At 38.5% G+C, this 27,935-nt stretch overlaps 1 long non-coding RNA gene and 1 pseudogene across 1 annotated transcript; both read left to right on the top strand.

The window, feature by feature from the left end:
- The window catches only part of LOC133737432 (glutamate receptor 2.2-like), a 65,802-nt pseudogene that overhangs the window by 5,639 nt on the left and 32,228 nt on the right, over positions 1–27,935 (top strand).
- LOC133735192 (uncharacterized) lies at positions 19,611–21,680 on the top strand. The gene is made up of 3 exons (XR_009858833.1): positions 19,611–19,782; positions 20,570–20,969; positions 21,132–21,680. It is a non-coding gene; the product is annotated as an uncharacterized LOC133735192 (long non-coding RNA).

The raw sequence follows: 27,935 nt of genomic DNA on the forward strand, positions 1-27,935 counted from the left end.
TGAGCGATTACCTTCTTGAGCATTTCGATCGTATGGATCATGACGTCGATGGCGACTTTCTCTAGCCATAGAACGATGCTCTTGATAGCTATCTTGAAGCCTATCAAATCTTCTTTGCACAAGTTCATTGCCATGTCTTTCAGCAGTGGCCATAGCTTCAATAAGCTGTTGGAAACTTGTGATCCGTCTTGCATTTACATGAGTCTGGAATAAGTCAGAGGACCTCATAGCACAGACGGGGAAGGTATTGAGGGTTTTCTCAATCAACTGGTCTTCTGTGATCATCTTTCCACAGAGACGCATCATTACTCTGATGCTGAGAGCTTCCGAATAAAATTGCATGACAGTGTCAAATTTAGAGAAGCGAAGATCTTTCCATTCTGCTTCTGTATTCAGAAGTATGGAGTCACGAACATTGCCATATCGTTCGCGAAGCACATGCCAAAGCTTTATGGCGCTTTCCTCATTTATGAACTCAAACTGTAGGTCACTATCCATGTGACGTTTCATGAAGGCAAGTGCCTTGGAATTATCTTTCTCAGTTTGAGGGTCTGGAGCTGTTTCTATAGGACAAAGCTCTTGGATAGTATGCAATAAATCACGGGCAATAAGGTGGATCTCGATATCAATGACCCAAATTAAGTACCTTTTGCCTGCATAATCCAATGGAACAAAATCGAGTTTGTTCATGTTTGACATCCTGAAAGATGAAACAAGAACAAGTTAGTTTCGGAGTCAATGCTTCCACGAAAACTAATATAAATAAGATTTCCGAGCTATGCTACCAAGAAATCGATTTCCAAGAATAATTGGATTAGACCGAAACAATGATGTTTGAATGGTCAAAATAGATGCTCACGAACGCTCTTAGTCCGTAGCATACGAACGCTCTTAGTTCGTTAAATCGATGCTTACGGACGCTCTTAGTCCGAAGTCTTACGAACGCTCTTAGTTCGTTAATTGCGTGAATCCCCACGATTCCGCTTTTCAAGAATCGAACCCACGTTATAAGAAAGGTGGGATGTAGAAGAAGGGAGGTTTTCAAGTCCCCGAGAAAAGAAGAAATATTTGAATTATAGGAACTTCAAAACTTACTCTTGAATACTTACTTGGTGAAAATTCGGAGCAGATTCTGTTCTGAACAGCTTGTACCTCGATTGGTGTACAGATCTCAATATGACTCCGATAAGGCTGAAAATCGGAGGTTAGATGGAAGAGACAGAGACGAACAACTTTGATGAAGAAAGTTTTTCGATCTAAGCTTCCGAACTAGACGTTTCGAGGCTTGCAAGAAGACAGATGTGCACAGGAACGGGAAAAAGATGCAGTGGGTGTGCGTTGGCTTGTTTGCGCAGCAGGGATGCTTCGGTGGCAGCAGGCTGGAACGCAGGGCTGCAGGAAGGGGGCAGCAGGGGCTGCTGTGCAAGGTTGCAAGCACACGGGCGCTCGGGCTGCAGCGAAGGCTCGGCTAGCTCGGGCTAGGGGCTGCTTTGTGAATGAGTTTTGGTTTTCTGTTTTTGTGGTTAGAGTCGTGCTGATAACGTGTTTAAGTATATTGGTATTGAGAGAGATTGATGAGAGAAGTGTATTTCATTATAGAGAATAGGAGCCCTATATATAGGGATTACAAAGTGCATAATCTAAGAGTACAATGATTCCTTATCTAACTTGGAGTAGGAAACCTCTCCTATTACAGCTATAGAACTTATCCTAGTTTGACTAGGCACACTAAGTGTCAATATCCTTCAACAAATCTGAATTTGTCAAGTGAATTGTGTTTTCCTGTTTTTCATTGCAACAGCTTTAGATCTGATAAAGTATGCACAAGTGCAAGCAATCCTAGGGCCAGTAACATCAAGGCAGGCAAGCTTTGTTATCAACCTCGGTGACCAAGCTCAAGTGCCAATTATATCATTTTCTGCGACAAGCCCCTCTCTTACATCGTTGCGAAGCTCCTACTTTTTCCGATTTACTCAAAATGACTCATCCCAAGTGAAAGCCATTAGTGCAATAGTGAAAGCTTTTGGATGGAGTCATGTTGTGCCCATCTACATAGATACTGAGTTTGGTGAAGGAATCATACCATATTTAACTGATGCCTTAGACAAGGTTGATGTCCGTGTCCCCTATCGGAGTGTCATTTCCTCCTATCCACAGATGGTGAAATTATGGAAGAGCTTTACAAGTTACAAACAATGCAAACCAGAGTCTTCATTGTCCACATGACAGCCGATCTATGCTCCAGGCTATTTGCAAAGGCAAAAGAACTTGGAATGATGAGTGAAGGCTATGTTTGGTTAGCAACTACTGCGATAACGGATGTTTTACAGCGGACAAAATCATCAGTCATCAAGTCCATGGAAGGTGTATTGGGTATAAAAACTTATGTTCCAGAAACCATGGAGCTTGAAGAATTCAAGTTTCGGTGGAAACGGCAATTCCAACTAGACAATCCAACCATCATTAATGCTGAACTGGATGTTTTTGGACTTCGGGCTTATGATGCTGATTTTGCACTAGCCATGGCCATTGAACAAGTGCGGACTACCAGCTTATTTGGCTTCCAAAAGACAAATGCTTCGTCGATCAGGTCGACAGATCTTGATAGTTTTGAGGTTTCTGAAAATGGTCCAGAACTTTGCAAAGACTTGTCAATCACAAGATTTCAAGGCATTGCTGGAGATGTCATTGTTGATGGACAATTTCAATCATCAACTTTTAAGATAGTTAATTTAAATGGTGGTGGAGAAAGAGTAATTGTATTTTGGACACCGAAAAATGGACTAATGAGAAAATTGGGATCATCAGCAAACTCGCGAGTATTTTCAACGTCTAAGTGCAATCTTGGACCAATAATATGGCCTGGAGATGCAATCTCTGTCCCAAAGGGATGGGAGATCCCTACAAGTGGCAAGAAGTTGAGAATAGGAGTTCCTATGAAGGATGGTTTTACTGAATTTGTTACTGTCAAAAAAGATCTTAGCAGTAATAGCACAGATGTTTCTGGGTTAAAGTATTGATGTCTTCAAGGCTGCTGTCGAAATGTTACCATATGCTCTTCCTTATGAGCTCATTCCTTTTGCAAAGTCTGATGGATCCAGTGCCGGCACTTACAACGATTTGGTGTATCAAGTCTATCTAGGGGTAAAATCTCATCTCTTTCAAATGAAATTCAATTCTATTTTGGTTAGGATTAATTACAAAATATCCCGAATTATGAGACTATTTCATTTTTATTCCCAATTATCAAATTTTTGTATTTGCATAGTTTAATTTTGTTAACATTTTGATACTCTGACCACTGACATCGTTAAAATCTGCTAATATTTATGGTCATTTCTGTCAATTTATTAATTTTTTTAATTAAAATTAAAATTTCTTTATTAAACTTTATTGTTAAAGTTAATTTTTTTTTTCATTCGGATTGTTTGTACGTTGCTCAAATTCGAGAACATTTATTCACCAATGGACACCATGACCAATGGGTTGTGTGATTAAATTGTTTCTTATTGACTTCTAATTTATTTAATTATTTTAATTTTGGTCTAGTTTTTTTATTTTGTTTTGCTTAACATATTTATTCGGATGTAGAGCGAATAGCGATAAGAATTGAAGAACAGCTCGATCGTGGAAAATGAGGAAAACCCGGTTTGCTGCAACTTTGGCATTCGGTGTCCGAATTGCGATTGCTATAGCTTTCCGGAAAGGGAACGACGTCAGGAACAAAATTCATACGCTACGACGTGTGGGCTTTTTCTGGCTTTCGAGGTCGTTTAGGGGCCTCAAAACTGCAATTTACAATTTTTCAGAATTTTCGATTTTCTAGTTTGTTTTGGATTTGTTTTGTTTTTACCCGTGGGCTTTAGGGTTTCATTGTTAGTCACCCTAGGGTTTCTTTTCCCATATATAAGCAACCTTAAACTGCTCCAGAACCTATCTTTTATCATATTATCAATCAAAATTGAGAGTTTTCTCATTTATCTCTGGTGGACTCCAGAATTCTTATGCAGCAGATGACCACAGAGACGAACGACGCGAGGCTCTTCAGCAAGTTTTTTTTCTCGAGCCTGACCGACAAGGCAGGAATGTGGTTTCATGATTTAAGACTTAGATCAATCTCTAATTTCAAACAATTTAGGCAATCATTCATCTTCAATACTTCTGCAACAATATATTTTGTATCAATGAATTGAAAATATGCTTCTATAATATATATAAGTAATTACAGCAATAATTTATATAATAATATATGGATTACAATACACAACATGTATCTGAGATAAAGGAATTGTAATTGCAAGAGAACTGACTTGTGATTCGATAGAGGCTTGCAAATTGGCAATGTCCTTTAGACAGAATTTCACCCCTACTCAGTGCTTGTAGTTGGTTAGGCTTCTGACCACCAGAATACAACTATCGATAATCCAAGGGCCTAGCATCAGACTTTGAATTCTAGCGAGTGTACTAAGTGGTTTTCTCTCTGAAGGAAGGAAGGAAAATCAAATCTATTTTCGGAGAGGAAGACCTGTTGGGTTTATATAATGTTTGAAACACCACTTCAGTTTAAATTGAAGAGGTAAGTTGTTTAGACTTATCATTTCAATAACCTCTTTAGTTCAAATTCAAAAGGTAAGTTGATCAGACGTACTTGTCCTTTTTATTTCAGATTTCAAAAAATGAATTTTAGATATCATGTAGTGTTTTGGAAATCTCCTTGAGCTAAATCCGAGTGAGAAGAAATCTCTTTGAGGAAGATTCAAGTGAGGTGAAATCTCCTCTAGACAGATCTTGGAGAGGTAATATCCCCTTGAGACGGATCCGGGTGAGGAAGAAAATCTTAGACGGATCCCTTTAAGACAAATCTAATCTTCCTCAATGGAAACCATATTATTTGAATCAAAAAGCTTCCACCAGCCAAAAACTGATTTCTATTCAAACTCTAACAAAGAAATATGGTAGAATTGTACTAATGATGAAACATTTCGAGAGAAACTTGGAATTGATACGCATCGGGAGAGGTGTCTTTTGGACTTGAACCTACCTTAGTGAATACTTATCGGACGTACTTGGTGACGCAGTGGATATAAAATCTTGAACTGTTCACCGTTATAGTAGGCCAAGACAACAAGCATCACACGTATCACTTCCGACACTTTTCAGTTCATACGTTTGTGTTCATTTTGTTCCTGAACAAATGTGATGCCCCGGAAATTCTTATTTATTTTCCGAGGATTTTCCGGAATCTAAATTGTGGTTATTGGACGATTTCGTGGCTCGTGGATGGAGCGGAAGTGTTTCGGACAAATTTTTATTCGAAAAGTATGGTTTTAGGGGGGCGCAAAGGTTGACTTTTTATTTGTTGGGATTCTCTGAAAACTTACTTCACGAAAGTCGTAGAGCGCGTCGATACGTGTTAGTGGATATGTGGAACGCAAAAATCGGAGTTCTTAAGAAGAAGTTATGGCTGTTGGAAAAATTTTCCATTTTGGTATATATGGAATTTTTCCGGAAATTTCAGAAAAGGCCAGGTTTCCATTTTGGGAAACCCAGCTCTGTTTTTCTCTCCCCGAGCCCGAGTCGCCTCTCCCCTTTGGCAGCGGCGATCTCGCTCGTCCGGCCACCATAGGAGGAAATCTTTTGTGGGTTTTGTTCGTCTCAACCTCACCTACAAATTTCCTGAAGACATCGAGGAGAAACACAAGTTGTGGAGGGCGCTACAAGGCCGAGAAGCCGCACAGCGGAGCTGCGAATCGCCTCCAGTCGCCGCTCTTCGTTCTCCCAGCTCCGACCACCTTTGGCCGTGATTCAAAAAGGATTCTGCACTTCAAGGGACGTAGATCATTTCCCCCAAGGTGGTTTGCATCGATTCGATCTGTGGAGATCGAGTTGGATCGATTTCAAAATTAGGGTTCATCGGGTTTCAGTTGCTTCAAAGGTACTTGACGAAGTATTCTTGGACGGTTATTTTGTGGTTTGGCTGCTTTGTTCTATATTGAAGACGCAACAGGAGTTTCGAGGTGAGTAATCTCACAATGTTCATTTACGAACGAAGTTACCTTTATCATTTTGAGAGTTATTGATTTAACTGCAAACTATAGTTGGTATTAGTGGCATTCCTGAGTGAATGACCACTTATAAATATATATTTACGTGAAATATATATGTGTGGGTGAGTTCATTCTCATTTTGTGATGTGACTTTTCGGAAGACAATTGTGGTGGGAAATGGTATTTCTATTGTTTTGAAAAGTGTTTGAGGATTTGGGGAGTTGCAGGTTGTGATTTTTCCTTTTGGGTTGGGTAACATTTTCAGGTCTGGTATGACCATTTTAATTGTTTTAAATCTGACGACCGGTGGTCAGAGGATTTGGGGAGTCACAGGTTGTGATTTCTCCGTTTGATTTGATTTAACATTTTGGGTCCAGTACGACTCGTTTGATGTTTTGATCTGAGGGTCAGGTTGGCCTAAGGATCCGGGGTTGCAGGTTGCATCCTCAGGCAATGTTATATCGTAAGGTTGAACCTTGGCCGGGTGACAGGTTACGATTCAGTTAGAGCTCTAGTCTGTTGCCATTGTACATCATGGGGGGTAGCGGGGAGCTATCTGATGCTCATGAGTATGTGTTTTAAAAGGGAGTTTCAGGGATTCTTTCTTTTAAAGGTCCAGGGAGGACTTGTGTATCATATTTGATTTGTTAGGTTAACAATTGATATAATTTGATGTGTATTGATGTTTTTTCCAGGTTGGACCGATTTGATGTTTTGTCCAGGTTGGACCGATTGATGTTTTGTCCAGGTTGGACCGATTTGATGTTTTGTCCAGGTTGGACCGATTTGCTGTTTTGTCCAGGTTGGACCGATTGATGTTTTATCCAAGTTGGATCGATTTATCATATTTGAATTGTTAGGTTAACGATTTATATGACTTTGTCACGGTGTGACTTTCGTTGTTTTCTTTTGGGAAAAGAGTATTGTTTTGGGAAGCATGGTATGTTTTCCTTATTCTCGAGTTGAAAGGTTTTCCTCGTTTTTGGCGTGAGTTGTGTGGTTTGAGTTACTCATACAGGCTTGCAAAAGCTTACCGAGTTTGTTGTGTGGCAAACCGGTGCACCATTCAAACGGTGTAGGGGTTAATCCTGCAGGTTAGGATAATCGTGACTGATGCTGAGGTAGCGCCATTTGCAACTTTACGGTAGGAAGCCATTTTTGTGACTTTACCGTTATTAAGACTTCCGCTTGTAGTGAGCTCTGAGGAGCATTTACGTTTTATTTTGTTGTTGACAATTTAATTCGTAAGCTTGTGTAGTATATAATTCTGTGGAGCGAGTATATATTGACTTTGCGGGTTCAGGGCATCAATATGTACTTGGTTTAAAGGGAAAAAGTTCCAAGTATTTTGTATTGATGGTTGAACGATCACGCATGTATAATTATGGGATTATATATCGATTTTTATTTGTGTTAAAAATCAGGGGCGTGACAACAAATCCCGGATTCATGAGAGCTTTAGAGAACTTAGCCATGTAATTCTCATAAATGCGACCCCACATTTACTCTTGTATAGGTGACACCTAATTTATGAATATCTTGCTAAATTCCTCTTGAAATGTAAGAGATTAGTGTCATTAAGAATATTGAGTTCAACCTTTCACTTTATCACAAGTAACACACTTTCTCATCTTAGGAATGAGTTATGTTGTGTGTTCAATGTTTTGAATCTCACTCAACTAGTTTGCCTATTGAACCTAGACCATGGGATCTCCAATCAACTAGGTTAGGTTTTCGTCAAGTTTGATTCATTGAATTGGCTTTAAACCCATTCCCCTTGATGTATATTTTACTTGCTCTCTAGGTATACCCTTTGTAAGAGGATCTGCAATATTCTCTTTTGATTTAACATAGTCAATGAAAATAGTTCCATTTTTGAGCATTTCCTTAATTGTATTATGCCTACGTCTTATGTGCCTCGATTTACAATTATATATATGGCTTTTTGCTCTAGCTATTGCTGACATGCAGTCACAATCACTAGGCCAATAACCTTAACACACGACACTTTTTACACAACGAAAAAAAAAAATTTGTTGTGTGATGTGGGAAAGTGAATCATACAACTCTTATAAGAAAGCTTCATCGTATAAGGCTGTTAAAATTCAAAAGAGTTTAGTTGGAAGGTGATTGCACAACAATTACAAGAATGATCTATTGTGTGAATGAAAAAAAAAAATTGCGGCAGATTTCCCTCATACTTTGACTCAAATGTGGCTCCAAATTTTTACTACATTGCACAACAGAATAGTTACATTTGTTGTATGAGAGTAGCTTGCAGAATGTCATACAACAATTTTTTACTTTGTGTTGTATGATCAAGGAAGATATATTGGGAATGCCCCCAAATGCCACTCATTCCCCCCAAAAACATATATTTTGGAAAACATATTGTAAGTTCCTACAACATAACTCACTTATTTCTGTTGTGTGAATGAAAATGTCTATCCTAGCGCCAAAACCATTGACATAGCGGGAACTTTCCCTCTTTGGAACCTGAACTGAAATTTAATTTATACATAATCAGACAACAAAATTTAGTATATGGGTTGTCTGTTTCATGAATACAAAAAATAAAAAAATAAACAAATTAAAAAAAAAAACCCTAGGTCCTTGACTTCGTGGACAACCACTTGGACACTTAGACAAAAGAACTGCATTTGTTGCTCCTCAAACCTCCTGACCTTTAATTTCATCAGTAGCTGCTGTGTTTCCAATACTTACAAAATATCCTTTTCTTCGAGCATCTCCTCTCAACACCATCTCTCCTGAAAACACCATCTCCTCACAACACCATCTCTCATCAAAACACCCAGCACAACCATCACTCGACTCAGCCATGTTTGATTAGGGTTCTACTCAGCCGTCACTCGACTCATCTCTATTAGGGTTCGACTCAGTCCTATTTGTGGGTTCTTCTTATTGGGAAGGAGGAGGAGGAAAAAGGGGTTTCGATATGCTGAAGATTGGGGTTCTTTGACTTGGAGATTTGTGGGCTACTCGATTTGGGGGTTTCAACTAGTCGATAAATTGAAGAAGGAGGAAAAGGGGGTTTCAATCTGCTGAAGATTAGGGTTATTCGATTTAGGGATTTGGGGGCTAGTCGATAAATTGAGGAGGAAAAAGGGTTTTCATGGCTACTCGATTCGTGGTCAAATCCATCGAGGTTGATAATGGAGTATCTCTCTGAGCTAGAGATTAGGAATTTCGTCAAGTCCTTCCACAAGTTCGTCGACTTGAAGAGGGAGCTCTTCTATAGCCATATTGATGAGCTCCAAAAAATCATCGTCAATCAATGTAAACTCACCAGCACAAATCCTCTCTCGCAAGAGATGGTGCGTTTTTGAATTTTGATTTTGTTCTGAGTTTTTTTTTTTTTTTTTTTCTGCTGCGAAATTAGAGAAAAAAATGAAAGGGAATTAGAACAATCAGCTCTAATGCTGTGTTTGTTTGGATGTGCAGGCAGCTGGTGCCTTTTCTATTAATATTGGTAAGTCCTAAAATTGAGATTGTTATTGCTAATTTTGCTTAATGGATGATGTGATGGTCTCAGAGATTTTGAAGTTAGAAGAGAGAGTGCGACTAAGATAAAGAGTGAAGACAAGTAGAAATAAGTAATGGATAATGGCTTCCAGTTTCTCTCCTTGGAGGACTGTCATGGTTCATTGGCATGTTACAATCTCTTTGGTTTTAAGCATAATGCTGATTCTTCCCTTATTTTCAACTGCAACATGATTAGTGTTTCTTATGTCTCAGGATCTTGCTGATATCGATGTATTTCAAGAAGCCAGAAGCTTTCCAGAATAAGGAGGTAGGCCCTGTCCTAGCCTGGTGTGCCGAGAACAAGTCAAGGTTAAAGAAATCCAAAGTATGCATTCTCTTTTTCTTTTGTGTACGTTGGTGGGGAGACCTTGCTATAATTGGGGTGGTTAGATGAGTTTTTTCTGTACAATTAGTTGTTGTATTGCTTGTTCTGGAATTACAAAATGAATATGCTATATAAGCTAAATCTGGCAATTCTTTCATGGCATCTCTCCTGCTGCTTGGCTCATCTTAAATTTGACTTACTATTATTCTCAGATTATGGGGTACATGTTTTAGTTTTAGTTACACATATCTCTTGCACGTGTCCTACTTACTTGGACTACATAACAAGAGATCAAAGTAAATGGAAAAATGACTTCTTTCATGGATGCTTAATCATTCTTGTCCTATATGGTTGATATGGTTGTCAAAGGTCCACCATAGTGATAGCTTAACTGCTTCGACAGTATGTTGACTCTATCTGATTTCTGATAATTGCTTGTGAAGTTATATTTGATATGATTGCATGTCTAGATCGTGGCTTGCTGGTGCAAAGAAAATAACGATGTCTTTCCTTTTCTGAGGGGGCAATGGGTGGTTTACTTCTGCTAGTTAGATAATTGCTATTGTAAACATTTAAGCCAGTTAAAATGGCATATCTATTCTCTTGGTCTGTACAAGGACTCCATTTATGTGAGTAGTTGGTTTGAACTGCTTTTATTAAAGGAGACACATAGGGACTAGTTACTACTTCGAAACTTATCCTAATTGTAGTAATAAAATTTGGCTATTTGTCTAATACTGCATCTTTTATTGATGGCAGAGCAAATTAGAGTTTCAGCTAAGACCTCAAGAGTTTATAGAATTGGTACGAGCTGAAAATAACTTGCGAGCTATCACATATGCCCAGAAATACCTTGCACCATGGTGATTCTACCTATATGAAAGAATTGCAGCGAGTCTTCATAACAGTAGCTTATAAGAGTACTACGGAATGTGGTACATACAAGGTGATTATTTTTTCTAGTTCAGGAAGCTCCTTTTCTTTTTGGACTACTTTAATGCATTTTTCTTCTTCTTTTCTGATATGGTGGAAAGCATTATCAGTCTTTACTAGTCTGGAATTAGTTGTATTGCTTTGTTTTATTGGAATGGACTTGCAGATTTAAAGATATAACTCGAATGCGAAAGTAGTAAACGAAGTACTTTTGGGACTATGGTATCTCTAATTGTTTTAGTCGTTTATCTCCTAAGATATGTGATTGATTTTCTCATTGGTTGGTTATGCTATCCAGGTTTTATTTGAACCAAAACAATGGGATTACCCGGTTGACCAATTCAAACAGGAATTCTGCAAGTTGTATGGCATAACGTTTGAGCCTCTGTTGAATATTTATCTGCAAGCAGGTTGTTTATTTACTGATATTTATCTTATTTCTATTTACTGATATTTATCTTATTTCTATATTGTTGTCCTCATATACATTTAATCTTCTCTAGGGTGATTTTGGCTGATGATTTTGAGTTGCAGGTCTCTCTTTCAAAACTAACTGGCCTGGAATTGTAGCCACATGCTATTGAGAGCTGTTATTTGTCATAATATCAGGTTGTTTATATCTACTGATTTCATGTTATGCTTGTTTGTTTGTTTGATCAAATCATACTCTTAGCTTTGATAAATAAAGTAAGTGCTGAGATGCGAAGGCACATATATTATAGCTTTGCTTCTCTTAGTGTATGAGGCTTGTTAATGTTACCTTGCAATGTTTCATCTATTTTAGCTATAAATGTAGTCAGTTTACTTGGTTTCTATCGAGATTGTGGACATAATAGTTATGTATGTCCATGCCTCTCTTTGATATAATAAATTGGTTTCAGTGGGAGAGGAGAGGTAGCAGCCAATATACCCAAGCAGACATTGATCAAATGCGAAATGAGTGGGCAAAGTTTGTGGTCAAGGCGTATGTGTAGGAGCTGAAGGAAAACATTTTCCGTGACTTAGGTTGTTGCTGAAGGCCATCTTTTTTATGTGCTTCTCTGTTGGTACAATATTCTGTTGGTACAATATTCATGCACCATGTGGCATGTTTTGAAACAAATATTATGTATTTGTATTAGCTTTTGATATGCATTTGAATGTTTTTCTTCTTTTCATTTTGGCTTGGATGATTGGTAAATGCTCCATTTTAATATTTGAGGTTTATAATATGGGTTGGATTATTCATTTGATAGTTTGCAATATGATTTTTTTACAATTGATCACTGCTCATTAGGTCAAAATGGAGCACCATTAGTAATGCACAAAATGTAGGCAATGAAAATTGTCATACAACAGATTTTATATAATGTCAATGTTACGTTGTCTCTATACACAAAATTTGGGTACTCACACAAATGAGTTCTTATATATCACACAATGGTTTCACCAAAAATGCGTCCTCTCAATTACACTCACACAACTATAAAAACAGAACTACGTTGTCCAGAACTAAGCTACACAACAACCATAGTCTCTAACTGAAGTCTGACGACAAATCAGAAGACAGTGAAATTTAAAAAAACGTTGTCTGATAATGTTTTCCAACAACATCTTGAAACAAGTTTCGTTGTCTGATGCATGCACCAACCATGCGCAGCATGGCTGCGCGACAACTCTGCCTACCATCTGCCGAGAGAAGGCACAACGCTGATAACAAGAGTATGTCGACTGTTTTCATATCATACAACGGTGCATCACCGTTGTGCTATTTTTCATCACACAACGCGCCGATACACAACGGTGGCTGTCAATATCCCACAACGAAAAATATCCGTCGTCTGTTTCATTTTTTGGCCTAGTGAATGTATGCAAATAGCTGTAAGAGGCTTAGGCCACAATGGAATGTCATCTAAGAAATTGTAAAGCCATTCTGCTTTTTCTCCAGCTTTATCTAAGGTTATAAATTCAGATTCCATTGTAGATCGTGCTATACAAGTTTACTTTGATGATTTTCAAGATATTACTGCTCCTCCTAGAGTGAAGACATATCCACTTGTGGATTTAGATTCATTGAAATCTGATATCCAATTAGCATCAGTATAGCCTTCCAATACATTAGGGTATCTTGTGTAGTGCAACCCATAATCAATTGTATACTTTAAGTACTTAACTCTTATTAAAGCCTCCCAATGATCTTTTCTAGGATTGTTAATGTATCTACTAAGCCTACTTATGGAATAAGCTATATCCGGCCTAGTACTATTCATAATGTACATTAAACATCCAATTACTTGTGAATACTCCAATTGTGATACACCTTCACCAACATTTTTCTTTAACTTGCTGTTGGCATCAAAAGGAGTTACGGCAGGATTGCTATCAAAGTGATCAAATTTCTTGAGTACTTTTTCCACATAGTGGGATTGAGTTCAAACATATCCATTTGCACTCCTTTGAATGCGAATGCCAAGAATCACATCAGCTCTTCCCATATCTTTCATATCAAACTTAGAGTTCAACATTTTCTTTGTGGAATTTATGACATCTAAATTGGATCCCAAGATGAGCATGTCGTCTACATATAAACATATAATGACACAAGAATTTTTAAAATTCTTTATGTAAACACATTTGTCACATTCATTAATCTTAAAACCATGTGTAGTCATTGTGTGATCAAACTTTTCATGCCATTGTTTGGGAGCTTGTTTAAGTCCATATAAGGATTTAATAAGTCTACAAACCTTCTTTTCTTGACCTTTTACCACAAACCCTTCCGGTTGTTCCATATATATTTCTTCATCTAATTCACCATTTAAAAAAGCAATCTTCACATCCATTTGGTGAATTTCCAGATTATACACTGATGCAATTGCAATTAGCTTCCTTATAGATGTAATTCTTGTGACCGGTGAATAAGTGTCAAAGAAATCCAACCCTTCTTTTGACGATATCCTTTTGCAACTAGACGAGCTATATACTTGTCTATGGTACCATCTGGTTTCAATTTCTTTTTAAAAATCCATTTATATCCAATTGGTTTATTACCAGGAGGTAAGTCAACCAATTCCCAAGTGTTGTTTTGCAAAATGGATTCAACTTCACTATTAATTGCTTCCTTCCAAAAAGGAGCATCTGGAGATGTCATTGCATCTTTGTATGTTTGTGGTTCGACTCAATTATATAAGTAAGAAATTCGGGTCCAAAGTCCTTTGTAATTTTAATTCTCTTACTCCTTCTTGGTCCCAAATCTGATTCTTGATCGTCATTATTGATAGCATTTGGTTCCAGGTCATTTCCTTAAACACTAGATGATGTAGCATCATCAATATGACTTGAATCATGTTTCCTTTTATTTGAAGATACTCTAGTTTTGTATGGAAATATATCTTCAAAAAACTCTGCATCCATAGATTCTATAATAGTATTTACATGTATATCAATCACTTCTTATTTAAATACTAAGAATTTATATGCTGCACTATTATTAGCAAATCCAATAAACACACAGTCAATTGTTTTTTGTCCTAATTTGCTCCTGTTTGATAAAGGAATTTGAATCTTAGCAAGGCACCTCCACACTTTTAATGTTTTATACGTAGGCATTCTTCCTTTCCATATTTCATATGGAGACTTGTTAGTTCCCTTGTGTGGGATTTTATTCAAGATTGCATTAGCAGTAAGTAATGCTTCAGGCCACAAATTGTGAGGAAGTCCGGAGCTATTTAACATGGAGTTTATCATATCTTTAAATGTTCTGTCCTTTCTTTCAGCAACTCCATTTTGCTGTGGGGAATATGGTGCAGTTGTTTGATGAATAATGCCATGTAAGGAGCGAAATTTTGCAAATGCGTTGGACTCATATTCACCTCCTCTATCTGATCGTAGGATTTTAATTTTCTTATCGAGTTGATTCTGAACTTCAGCTTTATATGTCTTAAACATATTCAAAGCTTCTTCTTTGCTATGTATTAGATAAACATAGCAGTACTTACTGCAATCGTCTATGAAAGTAACGTAATAGTTCTTTCCCCCACGAGTTGGTGTGGATTTAAAGTCACATAAGTCACTATGAATCAATCCCAACACCTCATTTGATCTACCAAAAACTGATTTAAAAGTTTGCCTTGCAAATTTTGATTCTGTGCAAGTTTCACATTTATGTGCAGCATCTATTGTGCATTTTGGTAGCAAACCAAGATTAATCATTCTATGTAAAGAACGAAAGTTAACATGTCCTAATCTAGCATGCCATAAATTAGAAGACTTAAGCAAGTAAGTAGAAGCATTATCTATATTATTATTAGCAACATCATATACATACAAATTGAGTTTGAAGAGCACCTCTGCCAGGTATCCCTTTCCTACAAAAGTTCCTCCCTTAATGAGAACGAACTTGTCAGATTCAAAAACAAGCTCAAATCCTTTGTTGCTCAACAAAGGACCAGACACAAGATTTTTCCTAATTTCAGGAACATGTAGCACCTCAGTTAGAGTGAGTTTTTCCCAGAAGTGAATATCAAAACCACATTACCCTTTCCAGCAACACTTGATGCAGATGCATTTCCCATTAACAATTGCTCCTCACCATTAAGTGGTTGATAGGTCGTAAACATATTTCTATCTCCACAAATGTGCCTTGTCGCACCGATATCAATCCACCAGTCCTTATTGTCATTCACCAAGTTGACTTCAGAAACAACAGCCACAAATCCTCCATAGCCACAGCCATATTTGCTTGGTTGTTGTTGTTGTTCTTAATGGCAGCAGGCGCATCTTTCTTGTGACGACATTCTTGTGCCTTGTGCCCAGGCTTTCTACACACCCAGCTACTACCTTTAATTTTCTTGAAATTCTTGGTCTTTGTTGCGTATTTGACAGCATGTTTATTGCCTTTGAATTTCTGACCTTTGAATTTTGGCTTGGAAGTTTCTCCCTCAACCATATTTGCTTTGGCTTCGATGACAGATCCATCGGGCTGCTTCTCACTTTTCAGGTGGTTTTCTTGAACTCGTAGTTTCAAAACCAGATCCTCCATGGTCATTTCACTCTTCTTGTGCTTCAAATGCACTTTGAAATCCTTCCAAGAAGGTGGTAATTTTTCTATAACAGAACCAACTTGAAAGCTTTCATTAATCACCATACCTTCAGCATGAAGTTCATGAATAATCACCTGGAGTTCATCAACTTGACTAACAACAGTCTTGCTGTCCACCATCTTATAGTTCAGAAATTTTCCAATAATGAACTTCTTTGAACCTGCGTCATCAACTTAGTATTTTTTCTCCAAAGAATTCCAGAGTTCCTTTGCAGTGGTGTATGACCTATATACATCATACAAAGTATCATCCAGACCATTGGGAATATAATTCTTGCAGAGGAACTCACAATGTTTCCAGGCATCAATTGCATTCAATTGTTCTGCAGTCACGTTATCTCCTTCTGCCTTTGGAACTGCTTCCTTCACGACATGAGCAAGGTTCAATTTTGTCAGATACAACAACATTTGTTGTTGCCAGCGTTTAAAGTCCACGCCTTTGAATTTTTCTAGTTTCTCAACATGAGTTTTAACGCCATTCACTGATACTTGATCCATAGAAATTTCTGTCTAAAGATTGTTGGTTTTGTATCAATGAATTGAAAATATGGTTCTACAATATATATAAGTAATTACAACAATAATTTATACAATAGTATATGGATTACAATACACAACATGTATCTGAGATAAAGGAATTGTAATTGCAAGAGACCTGACTTGTGATTAGATAGAGGCTTGCAGATTGGCAATGTCCTTTAGACAGAATTTCACCCCTACTCAGTGCTTGTAGTTGGTTAGGTTTCTGACCACCAGGATACAACTTTCAATAATCGAATGGCCTAGCACCAGACCTTGGATTCTAGCGAATGTACTCAATGGTTTTCTCTCTGAAGGAAGGAAGGAAAAACAAATCTATTTTTGGAGAGAAAGACCTGTTGGGTTTATATAATGTTTGAGACACCACTTCAGTTTAAATTGAAGAGATAAGTTGTTTAGACTTATCCTTTCAATAACCTCTTTAGTTCAAATTCAAAAGGTAAGTTGATCAGACTTGTCCTTTTGATTTCAAATTTTAAAAACTGAATTTTGTTGTAAATGATAATGACTATTCATGCAATAGGTATTGCTTAATGTATGCGATTGACAGACTCGTATTATGTGCGATTGACATACTTGTAATGTGCGATTGACAGACTCGTAATGTATGCGATTGACATACTTGTAATGTGCGATTGATTAGTATAGCTATTATGTATTGCCTTTTGTATACATGATGTAACCCTATATAAACCTCATGGTGAGATGAATACAATACAATTTTTCCAATTCTCTACAACACGTTATCAGCACGAGCCCTAACCACAAGAAAAAAAAACCAAACCAGAAAATTCTTCAAAACCTGCCACTGCCACCTTCGAGCCTCACTGCCGCAGCTCCTAGCCCACGCTAGCCTCACCTGCGCACCTGCCCCTACAGCACCTACGCTCCCCTGCGCACGCATCCCTGCAGCACCAACGCACACCGACTGCATCCTTCTCCTTTCCTGTGCACGTCCGTCTGCTTGCAGGCTCCGAAACATCTAGTTCAGAACCTCAGATCAAAATCCTTTCTTCATCAAAGAGTTGTTCGTCTCTGTCTCTTCCATCTGACCTCCGAATTTCAGCCTTATCGGAGTTATTTTGAGACCGGTACAACAATCAAAGTGAAAGCTGTTCAGAAGAGAATCTGCTCCGAATTTCAACACGATGTCGAATGAACCTAGACTCGACTTTCCCATGCTTGACTCAACAGGCTCGGATTACCACAGTTGGGTAACCGATGTTGAGAACCACCTCACTTCAAAGGGAATATTACCCATAATCCAGGCACCTAACCCGGATTGTGTGTTCGTGCGAACACCTACAAAGCATGCTCAAGCAGTTATCTTGATGCGACGCCATATGGACAAGGCACTCAGATTGGAGTATATGTCGATCAAGGATGCAAGAGAGCTATGGGTAGCGCTAGAAGAGCGTTTTGGCAATGTCCAAGATTCCCTCCTCCCTGACTTGAAGGTTCAATGGAACAATCTGCGCTTTGCTGATTTCAAGTCTGTTGCTGAATATAATTCAGAAGCTCTTCGCCTACAGTCCATGTTGAGGTTTTGTGGACAACCTGTCACAGAGCAAGAGCTAATTGAGAAAACTGTCTCCACCTTCCCCGTTTCAACCATTGTGGTATCAAAGCAATACCGCATTGAAGTCAATGCTGGACGGATCACGAGGTTTCATCAGCTTATCAATCTCATATCTATAGCTGAGAAACATGATAACATACTCGTGAGCAATTATAATGCAAGGCCCATTGGAACTAAGAGCGTTCATGAGGCAAATTATAATGCACCCAAAGGAGGGCGCAAGGAGCGGAACCCTAGGAATAAGGGACATGAGGGACGTATGGGTCCATATAACCGCCCTAATCAGGAAGGAAACCGCAAGTTTGGTGCGGATACACGTGGTGGGGGAACTAGACTGTTGGCTGTGCTGGTGCGGCGGCTGGATAGTGATCTGGTGGTTGGGATTGTTACTGGCGGCGACGTCGTTGAAGTGGCCAGCGATGGTGGTCTGGATGCAGTCGACGCCGGAATCAATCATCCAAGCAGGCTTCTTTTTTTGGTCGATGTGTTGGGGGCAGACGACGCCGGAGGCATGTGACGAACGATGGTTGGATCCGGGTGCCCGACGTTGGGTGTCCAAATCAAATCCGGTCTCCAGGAGTTTAGGCTGCTATGAGGCACACCTCGCCCTTCTGTTGGGCCAGATTTCTCTATGGGCTTGGATTTGGGATCTAGGAGTGCATGATGTTGTGTTCAATTATGCTGTTTACGTTCGATTGGATGTGCTGCTTTCACCGACTGGTAGACGACTCAATTCTACATTCTATAAGAATTCTCAGTGTAAACACGCTGTGAGTACCACAATTGCGTGCCTTGGAGAGCATCGTGCTTTAGGCTGGGACGAATTTAGTTTTGATTGGTTTGCCGATTTTTTGCATATCCAGATTGCAAATTCTGATGGTTTAGTCTATAAATCTCAAGGTCGTGACAATTTTATTGTTGGTAATTATCTTGAGGAGGCTGAGGCTCTACCTATAGTTTTTGCTAGTCTCCCTAGGAAAATTTCAGAGCAATATCTTATTGTACAAGAACAACTAGTTGGTGTAGTACACCCTCTTATTTGTTCTATCTTAGCTCTAGGGTCAAGCTCGTTCTGGCTTTTGTATGCTCCCCATTGGGATGCCCTCATGAGCGATTTCAATCGCTAATTCAATGAACTTTTCCTTTCAAAAAAAATAAAAGAAGATTCAAGAAGGTCACGTTTTGAACTTATCTTCGAGAAATTCAAGGGATTACAACAAGCAGAAATGTTGAAAACAGGTCTAGATACATTCCTTGATGTCCACATTCATTCTTGGCCAAAATTAAGGAGATAAATCAGAAAATAATCATGCAATTAATGCAAAAATAATCTCCCTAGAATCAAGGTGCTAATTTGAAGACTTCTGATTGGTTGGATGACATAGCAAAGCTGACGTGGCATTATTTGATTGGTTGAAGCTGTGTGGCATGAGCAGATAATTCCTAGGAAATTAATAGAAGATTCATGAAGACTTGGAGACTAAGTTGCCATCCTCCTATAAATAGGAGCATAGACCACACCACAACACACCAATTCTTTCATTCTTTTCATACACCAAAAATTCTCTCCATTCTCTAGTCTTCAGAAGCTCTGCGTCTCAACCAAGGAGGAGAAGAAGTCATGGAATACATCAAGAACCTAGCCGCCAACCACCCCTGTGTCGTCCCTAGAAGATTGCTTGCTTTCAAGGATCTTCAAGTTCTTCATCTCAAGGCTTTGTCATTCATCTTTCACGTACGGTGTATTTCATACTTTCTTTTGTTTTCCTTTGTTTGATTCGTAAAGTTATGAATTCTAGTTAACATGACGTTAAGGGCCAAGTTTAAAGCCCGTTTATATGTTTTGAAATAAAGTTGTGATTTCTATGTGTTGATTTTTATGTTGCTTATGTGAGATTGCTTAATTGATTTTGGATTACAGAAAACTTTTGCATGTTTATGTTCTTTGGTGGCCAACTTAGGATATATGCATGTAATTGGAGCTAGATTTAGGTAAACAATTCACCTAATAGTTTTGTGAACCTATTTCATAAGTAGTAAAGGCTTTGGATAAAAGTCGAAATCAATTAAGGAGGATTGCAAATAGATTAGCTTTTTCATACTGGGTTGTGCACTTTGGTTGACATCCTTTCTTTGTTCTTCATGCGTTGAATGTGTTCTTGATTAGCTAGCTTTCTAGACTATGATTGCATGTTCAATTATTCAAGGAAAGTAAAATATAGGAAATCGTTTGCTTACTAACGTTTCACATGGTCAAATTCTTTCTCATGACATAGAAAATCAACTATAGGAATTGTAATTGGATTTCATGCATATGATTGTGGTTTTGATATTTATTCCTTGTGTTCCACCCTTGTATATATGTTTTTACATTTTCTTTATTTTATTTATTTAATTTTGAATTTTATAATCTTAGAACCCCCTTATTTGTGTTTACTTCTATATATTTCTTTTCTTTGTTTTATTTTTGTAAATAATACTTTGTACTTGTATAAATTCTTTATTTGTTTTTGCAATTACAGGTGTACCCTCAATCCCCGGCTTGAACGATCCCTACTTATTCTATACTGACAACTACATTTTGCAGGGTTAAATTGCGCGCTTCTTTTTAGTGTGTCACTTTCTTGCCAAACCAAGCAGCACACGTGCCTTCCATCTAATTAACCTCCAAGCTTTTTCTCTTCTTGCCCTCACAAGCACGTTCAGCCACATATATATAGAACCCAACACCACAATTCGAGGGGACAACCTACAGCAGCGCCGCACCAAAAACAGGGCAGCCCTTTGGGCTGCTCTCATTCCTCTCCTCCTTCTCTATTTTCCAGATTTTTGTTAGTTTTATTTTAGAGAATTGAAGAATTACTCACCTAAAGCTTCAAGGATTCATCAAAGGCCTTTACCTCTACAAGATTCAAGACTTGGGTAATTGTTGGAGTTGTAATTCAAGACTAGTCATGCTAGCTTTTTATCTAGTTGTGATTATTCTTGTTTTCTCCTACACTTCTATACTCTTTTCCCTATGAATTTTGTATCTTTGATGTTCATATGGGTGTGTTATTCTATACTGACAACTACATTTTGCAGGGTTAAATTGCGCGCTTTTTTTTAGTGTGTCACTTTCTTGCCAAACCAAGCAGCACACGTGCCTTCCATCTAATTAACCTCCAAGCTTTTTCTCTTCTTGCCCTCACAAGCACGTTCAGCCACATATATATAGAACCCAACACCACAATTTGAGGGGACAACCTACAGCAGCGCCGCACCAAAAACAGGGCAGCCCTTTGGGCTGCTCTCATTCCTCTCCTCCTTCTCTATTTTCCAGATTTTTGTTAGTTTTATTTTAGAGAATTGAAGAATTACTCACCTAAAGCTTCAAGGATTCATCAAAGGCCTTTACCTCTACAAGATTCAAGACTTGGGTAATTGTTGGAGTTGTAATTCAAGACTAGTCATGCTAGCTTTTTATCTAGTTGTGATTATTCTTGTTTTCTCCTACACTTCTATACTCTTTTCCCTATGAATTTTGTATCTTTGATGTTCATATGGGTTGTGAGTAATTTTCTTGTTGGGGGTTAGGGTTGTGTCCCTAACCCAAATTTTGTGTAAAAGATGTTTAATTTAATGTAATGATGCAATTTTCATATGATGGATGCTTATATCTATTTTTGTTGAGTTAAAATGCATGTCTAGGAGCCTAGTCAACTCTAGGGTGTGTATTTTGAGCATGTCTAGGACGGAGTTAGAGGTTTGACCCCCTCTAATTCCTAAGCTAGAAACCTTCAATTTCGTATTCGAAGGGTTATAAGCATGGTGATTTACACCCATTGCGGGATTGCGCGGGCGGGTCGCTTAGTGGTCTAATTGATCGATCTCTAGGCCTCTTGATGTAAATTAGGGACCCTTGAACCAGCTCTAGTTCATGTCAAGTGAGTTCCTACGACCCTTGAACCGGAGTAGGAATACCATGAAAGAGAATTTCGGTCCTTGAGCCTTTAACCGCCTTGGATACGACTACCGCCAAAGTAGGAGATTTGCATCTATATTAGATTAGCTTCCGACACATAGAATTTGGTTGAAGGAACCTCCCTAACACCCGACATTCCCATCTATTTGGTTTACACTGTTATTAATTTCTTTGCATTTTTATTAGTTGCTGTACATTTTATTACTTTTTGTTAATCTAAAATCAACTCTTAAAATATTGAACTCTTCCACTCATTTGTGCATATCCACCGGCTCATAGTTTTGATTAGGCTTTGGTGAAAATCAAAGCCGAGCATTGCTAAGGCTTGGTGCCTTAGATTAACATTTTTATTTGTTTTACTTTCCTTTATTTGCTTAGTGACTTTAGTTCCGACTATCCAAGGATTGTGGATTAGCCACTAATCCCCGTGGTACGATAATTTTGGGCTTAATACTTCCCTATCTTGACACGATTCGTACGCTTGCGAGAGTTTATGCATCAAGTCAATGGCGCCGTTGCCGAGGATTAGGGTTTAATAGCCTTAATCCCTTGGTGAATCGGTTCTTTAGGTGACATTAGCATATTTTTGTTTCTTTATTAAAAAAAATTTTAATTAATTAATTGTTTATTTTGTTTGCTTACTTTCTAATTTTATATTTTCTAATTTTTTGGTTACTAATCTTAGTTTTGGGAACTCATAGGTGCTTATTTCTTATCACATTGAGCTATGGATGAATGGAGCTATGGATGGGAAGACCCAAGAGGATTTGAGCAAGAAAGTTTCTATGGTGGAGGTCATCAAGAGTGGAATTCTCATGCGGTGGATTCTATATATGTCTTCTTGCAATGAAACTTGTGCTTTGTGTAATTCTCCGTGGCATTCACCTTTTGAGTGCTCTTTGAGATTTGAGTGCCCGGATTTTATGCAAGAGTGTGAGTACAAGATGGGCATGTATCAAGAGACATTTGTACCCGATGCATATTCACAAGATGAAGCTTATGAGCCTAAATTCAACTTAATGTTCTGGATAGAAACTGCTCACTACCAAATTAATTCTCCTTCACATTTCCAACTCCGGACACCTCCCATCCTTCCCAAAATGACCAAAAAGCTTTATTCACCACAAAAAAATAAACTATAAAGGAAGAAATACTACCGATGATGTGCTAGGGTTGCCTCCCTAGCGAGCGCTTTGTTCAAGGACTTCATTGCCGGTCCATAGAACTTGATCTTATCAAGGTGGATACTTCTCAAGTGCGACCACCCTATTGTTTGGGGAAAATGGACTCCTTGATGTGTCATAGAGGCAAGACCAATAGCTATCCAAGAAAACATCAATTGGTGGCCAAAAGTGTAGCTTCTTAATCTTCCTCTTCTTCTCAATTTTTCTTCTAGGAGCCAACCTTGCCTTCTCCTTTAAAAGTGGTGTAGAAATGATGCTCAAATGAACAATAGGTGGTAGAAGCTCTTGAGAGTGATGGGAAAGGGTGAGTGCAAGTGCTCCATTTCCTTTCCAATCCATCACCTCATTGTAGAAACATTGACCACTTAATGGTGGGTTGGGAGGTAAAAGTACCTTGATCCCAATCCTCTCATTAAGAACATAAGTGTTCAATGTTCTACTCTCCACCTTGGGAAGGTCATGATGGATCTCCTTGGATGTAGGAGGAGAGAAACTCCTTGGCTCTTCAACTTCTTCATCACAAGGTAGTGAAGGACTCTCTTCCTCCATGGGAATATCGGCCTCAATGAATAAAGGATTATGATATATGACTTGAAGCTCCGCATCCTCCTCAATGAACAAGGGATTATGGTGTATAACTTCAAACTCCGCATCCTCCTCACTAGACAAGTCATCCTCCTCTTCGGAATCATCTTCAAGTATCTCCCCTCCAGTAGGGAGCTTAGATATCCAATATTGCACACATTCCTCCGAAGTGTAGTCTCTCACCCCACTTGCATTGGAACTTTCATAACCAAGCTCACTTTCTTGTACATCAACATCACTATAATCATCAATTTGCATAAACGACTCTTGCTCAAGATGCTTGATATGTACTTCTTCTCTTGAAATAGGCTCCACTTGGTCAAAGAAAGACTCTTGCTCATGAAAAATTGTGAAGGGTGGCTCTTGTGCAAGACTCGCCTCAAGTTGCTCATTGGAATGACCAAGAAGACATACAAGTGACGACGGTTGACCAATTCAATCGGATTAGAAAGTATGGTGAAATTGGCTAATTTTTTTACCACACTCATAATTTATTGTAATAATCTCATCCAATGGTCGGTTTTCTCATTTTCTTTGAATTGATAGAGGTTGTCCTTTGGAGTGTATGATATATAAATATAGGTTTATAAAAGTAACCAAGTTTGACCTAATTGATTGAATTCGAAACGAGAACCAAATTGACTGAATTTTTTACAGCCACCATAAAACATTACAATCTCTCCATCGAGCGGTTGGTTTCTCTAAATTCATTTTCCACTTCATGGTTGCTTTAGAATGAACCTCAACAATTTAAATGCAATGTATAAGTCATACAATTTTAGAAGGAAAAGTGATATAGGCCAACGTCTTTGTAATTAAAATTGAAATTTTTATCTTATGTCCACGCACATCCATCGATAGAATATTTACAAACGTGATGTGAAAGAATAAGCACGTTTCGCAGTCGTCACGCCATCGGTCAATCAAGAAGACATACAAGTGACGACAGTTGACCAAATCGATCTGGTTCAAAAATATGGTGAAATTGGCTAAATTTTTTACCACACTCATAATTTATTGTAATAATCTCATCCAACGGTCGTGTGATATCCACCAATTTACTTAGTTTGTTTTGTGGCCTTGTTGTTTGTAGACCTTATTTGTTCTGATATTGTGAAATAGTTGGATCATATTATATTTTTATGAGACTTTATTTATTTATTAATATTTAAGTTTTTATTTTTCAAGTGAACTTGTCACGCCCCTGATTTTTAACACAATTAAAAATCGATATATAACCCCATAATTATACATGCGTGAACGTTTAGCCTTCAATACCAAATACCTGGAAAACTTTTTCCCTTTATACAATATACATGTTGATGCCCTGAACCCACTATGTCAATATTGACCCGCCCACAGAGTCATATATTACATAAGCTTACGAATTAAATTATCAACAACAAGATAAAACGTAAAAGCTCCTCAGAGTTTACTACAAAGCGGAAGTCATAACAATGGCAAAGCAAATCAAATTGCTTCCTACCAGTTCTGTTGCCAACAAGATATCTCAGCTTCAGCCACGATTTTCCTGACCTGCAAGATTAACCCCTACACCGTTTGAATAGTGCACCGGGTTGTCACACAACAAACCCAGTAAGCTTTTGCAAGCCCGTATGAGTAACTCAAAACAACTCACACCAAATTACGGGATAAAAGCCCGCACAACTCACGCCAACACGAGGAAAACCTTTCGACTCGAGAATAAGGAAAACATACCATGCTTCCCAAAACAATACACTTTTCCAAAAAGGAATTCACAAAAGTCACACCGTGACAAAATCATATAAATCGTTAACCTAACAATTCAAATATGATAAATTGATCCAACCTGGATAAAACACATACGCACATCAATCATACCTATTGTTAACCTAACAAATAGCATATGATTCTTTTAGTCCAACCTGGACAAACACATTGAATCGGTCCAACCTGGACAAAACACGTCAAATCAGTCCAACCTGGACAAAACACATTAAATCAGTCCAACCTGGACAAAACACATCAATCGGTCCAACCTAGACAAACACATACGTACCCAGTAATCGTAAGTAACCTACTTAGATCCATGAGGTACCATGGCAGACAGACTAGAGCTCTAACTGAATATATCGTAACCTGTCACCTCGGCCAAGGTTCAACCTTACGATATACATTGCCTGAGGAAGCAACCTGCAACCCCGGATCTTTAGGCCAACCTGACCCTCAGATCAAAATATTAAACGAGTCGCACCGGACCCCAAATGTCAAATCAAATCAAAAGGAGAAATCACAACCTGTGACTCTCACATCCTCAGACCACCGGTCGTCGGATCAAAACGTTAAATCAACCCAAAAGGAGAAATCACAACCTGTGACTCTCAATTCCTCAAACACTTTTCAAAACAATACAAATACCATTTCCATAATCATTTGTTTTCTGAAAAGCCATAACACAAAACAATAAAAAGCATTAATTCGTGCATATTGTTTTCATCAATCCACAACCCACCAAAACATGAAAACATATGTATGTATATATATATATATATATATATATATATATATATATATATATATATATATATATATATATATATATATATATACGTACATACATAGTCATCCACTCAGAAATGCTACTAATATCATCTATAGTTCATTTCGAAAGCAAATCAAAATCAACCAATTAAATCCGTTCATAATTGAACCTTGTGAGATTACTCACCTCGAAACTCCCGCTGCGTCTTCAATACAGAACAAAGCAGCCAATCACAATAGCCGTCCAAAGAATACTTCGTCAAGTACCTAAGGAAACACAACTCTGATTCAGTTAACGAATCACAAGGAATAACGTTCGAAACCCTAAATCGAACCAAAATTCCCAAGGTGACGCCAATCAAGGCGAAACCACATCCGAGACCTCCCAAAGTCTCTGGAACACTTCCACGATCGATGTGTCCAAGCCACAAGTCGATCCGATGCTTAAATCCTCACGGATCGAAACATCGAACGGTACGAAACCGTAAAAATCACAACATGCTCATACGATCTCCAAAAATTACAAACAATATATCGAAATGCTCGTATCGACGAGTAGATCGAACTCAGGAACAGAAACTATCAAAGAGGTGGCCAGAAACCGCCGGAAAACACCACCACAGTGGCGGCACCGCCGCCAAACCAAACTCGGAATTTGACAAAACTTCCAACACCAAAGTTCTTCATCTCAACCCCAATTTCAACTTTCATAACTACAACAAAGTCCAATTATAAACCAATCGATCGAATTTTACCTTAGAACAAACCGGACCGATTGAAACCCTAGAATTTCAATTCCAAAATTCGGCCTCCACGAGTTGAATCGATGCATGCCACCTTGTGGGAAGCATCAACGTCCTCCAAGATCCAAAAGCCCTCAAGAACCACCAGCAAGGGTGGCCGGAATCTCCGACTCCGATCAAGGCGATTTCATCCCCGAAGCGGCCACTTCCAGTCGATGTAGCTCCCTCCACAGCTCGAATCTCTCTTCAATACTTCCACAGACCTCTAGAGGGGATTGAGGCGATGAGAACCCACTTTTGAATCGAAGCAAATGGTGGCCGGAGGAGCGAGAACGACGCCGGCGAAGTGGCTGGTGCGACTCGGGCTCGGGGAGAGCTGGGTTTCCGTTTTTGGAAATCTGGCCTTCTTTGCAATTTCCGGAAAATTTCGTCCTTTTATACCAAAATGAAAAGTTTTTCCGAAGCCCATAACTTCTTCATACGAACTCCGATTCTCGCGTTCTGCATGCCCACGAACTCGTATCGATGCGCTCTACGACTTTCGTAAAGGAAGTTTTCAGAGAATCTCAACGTATCAAAAGTCAACCTTGAACCCCCCCTAAATCCACACTTTTCGAATACAAATTCATCCGAAACACTTCCGCTCCGTCCACGAGCCACGAAACCATCCAATACCCACAATTTAAATTCCGGAAAATCCTCGGAAAATAAATGCAAATTTTCGGGGCATCACAGAACTAAAGTGTATTTCGAAGCTTTTCTTTATTTCAATTCGACTTAATAAAAGTACAGTTTTCACTTCCAAATTTTGAGGCGTGACAGTTTGGTATCAAAGCCAAACGAACTTGCAGACATTAGGAATAGTCGGTAGTGGGAACTAGTTTGCTGC

This window comes from Rosa rugosa, chromosome 3, assembly GCF_958449725.1.
Source record: "Rosa rugosa chromosome 3, drRosRugo1.1, whole genome shotgun sequence".
NCBI classification, from domain to species: Eukaryota; Viridiplantae; Streptophyta; class Magnoliopsida; order Rosales; family Rosaceae; genus Rosa; species Rosa rugosa.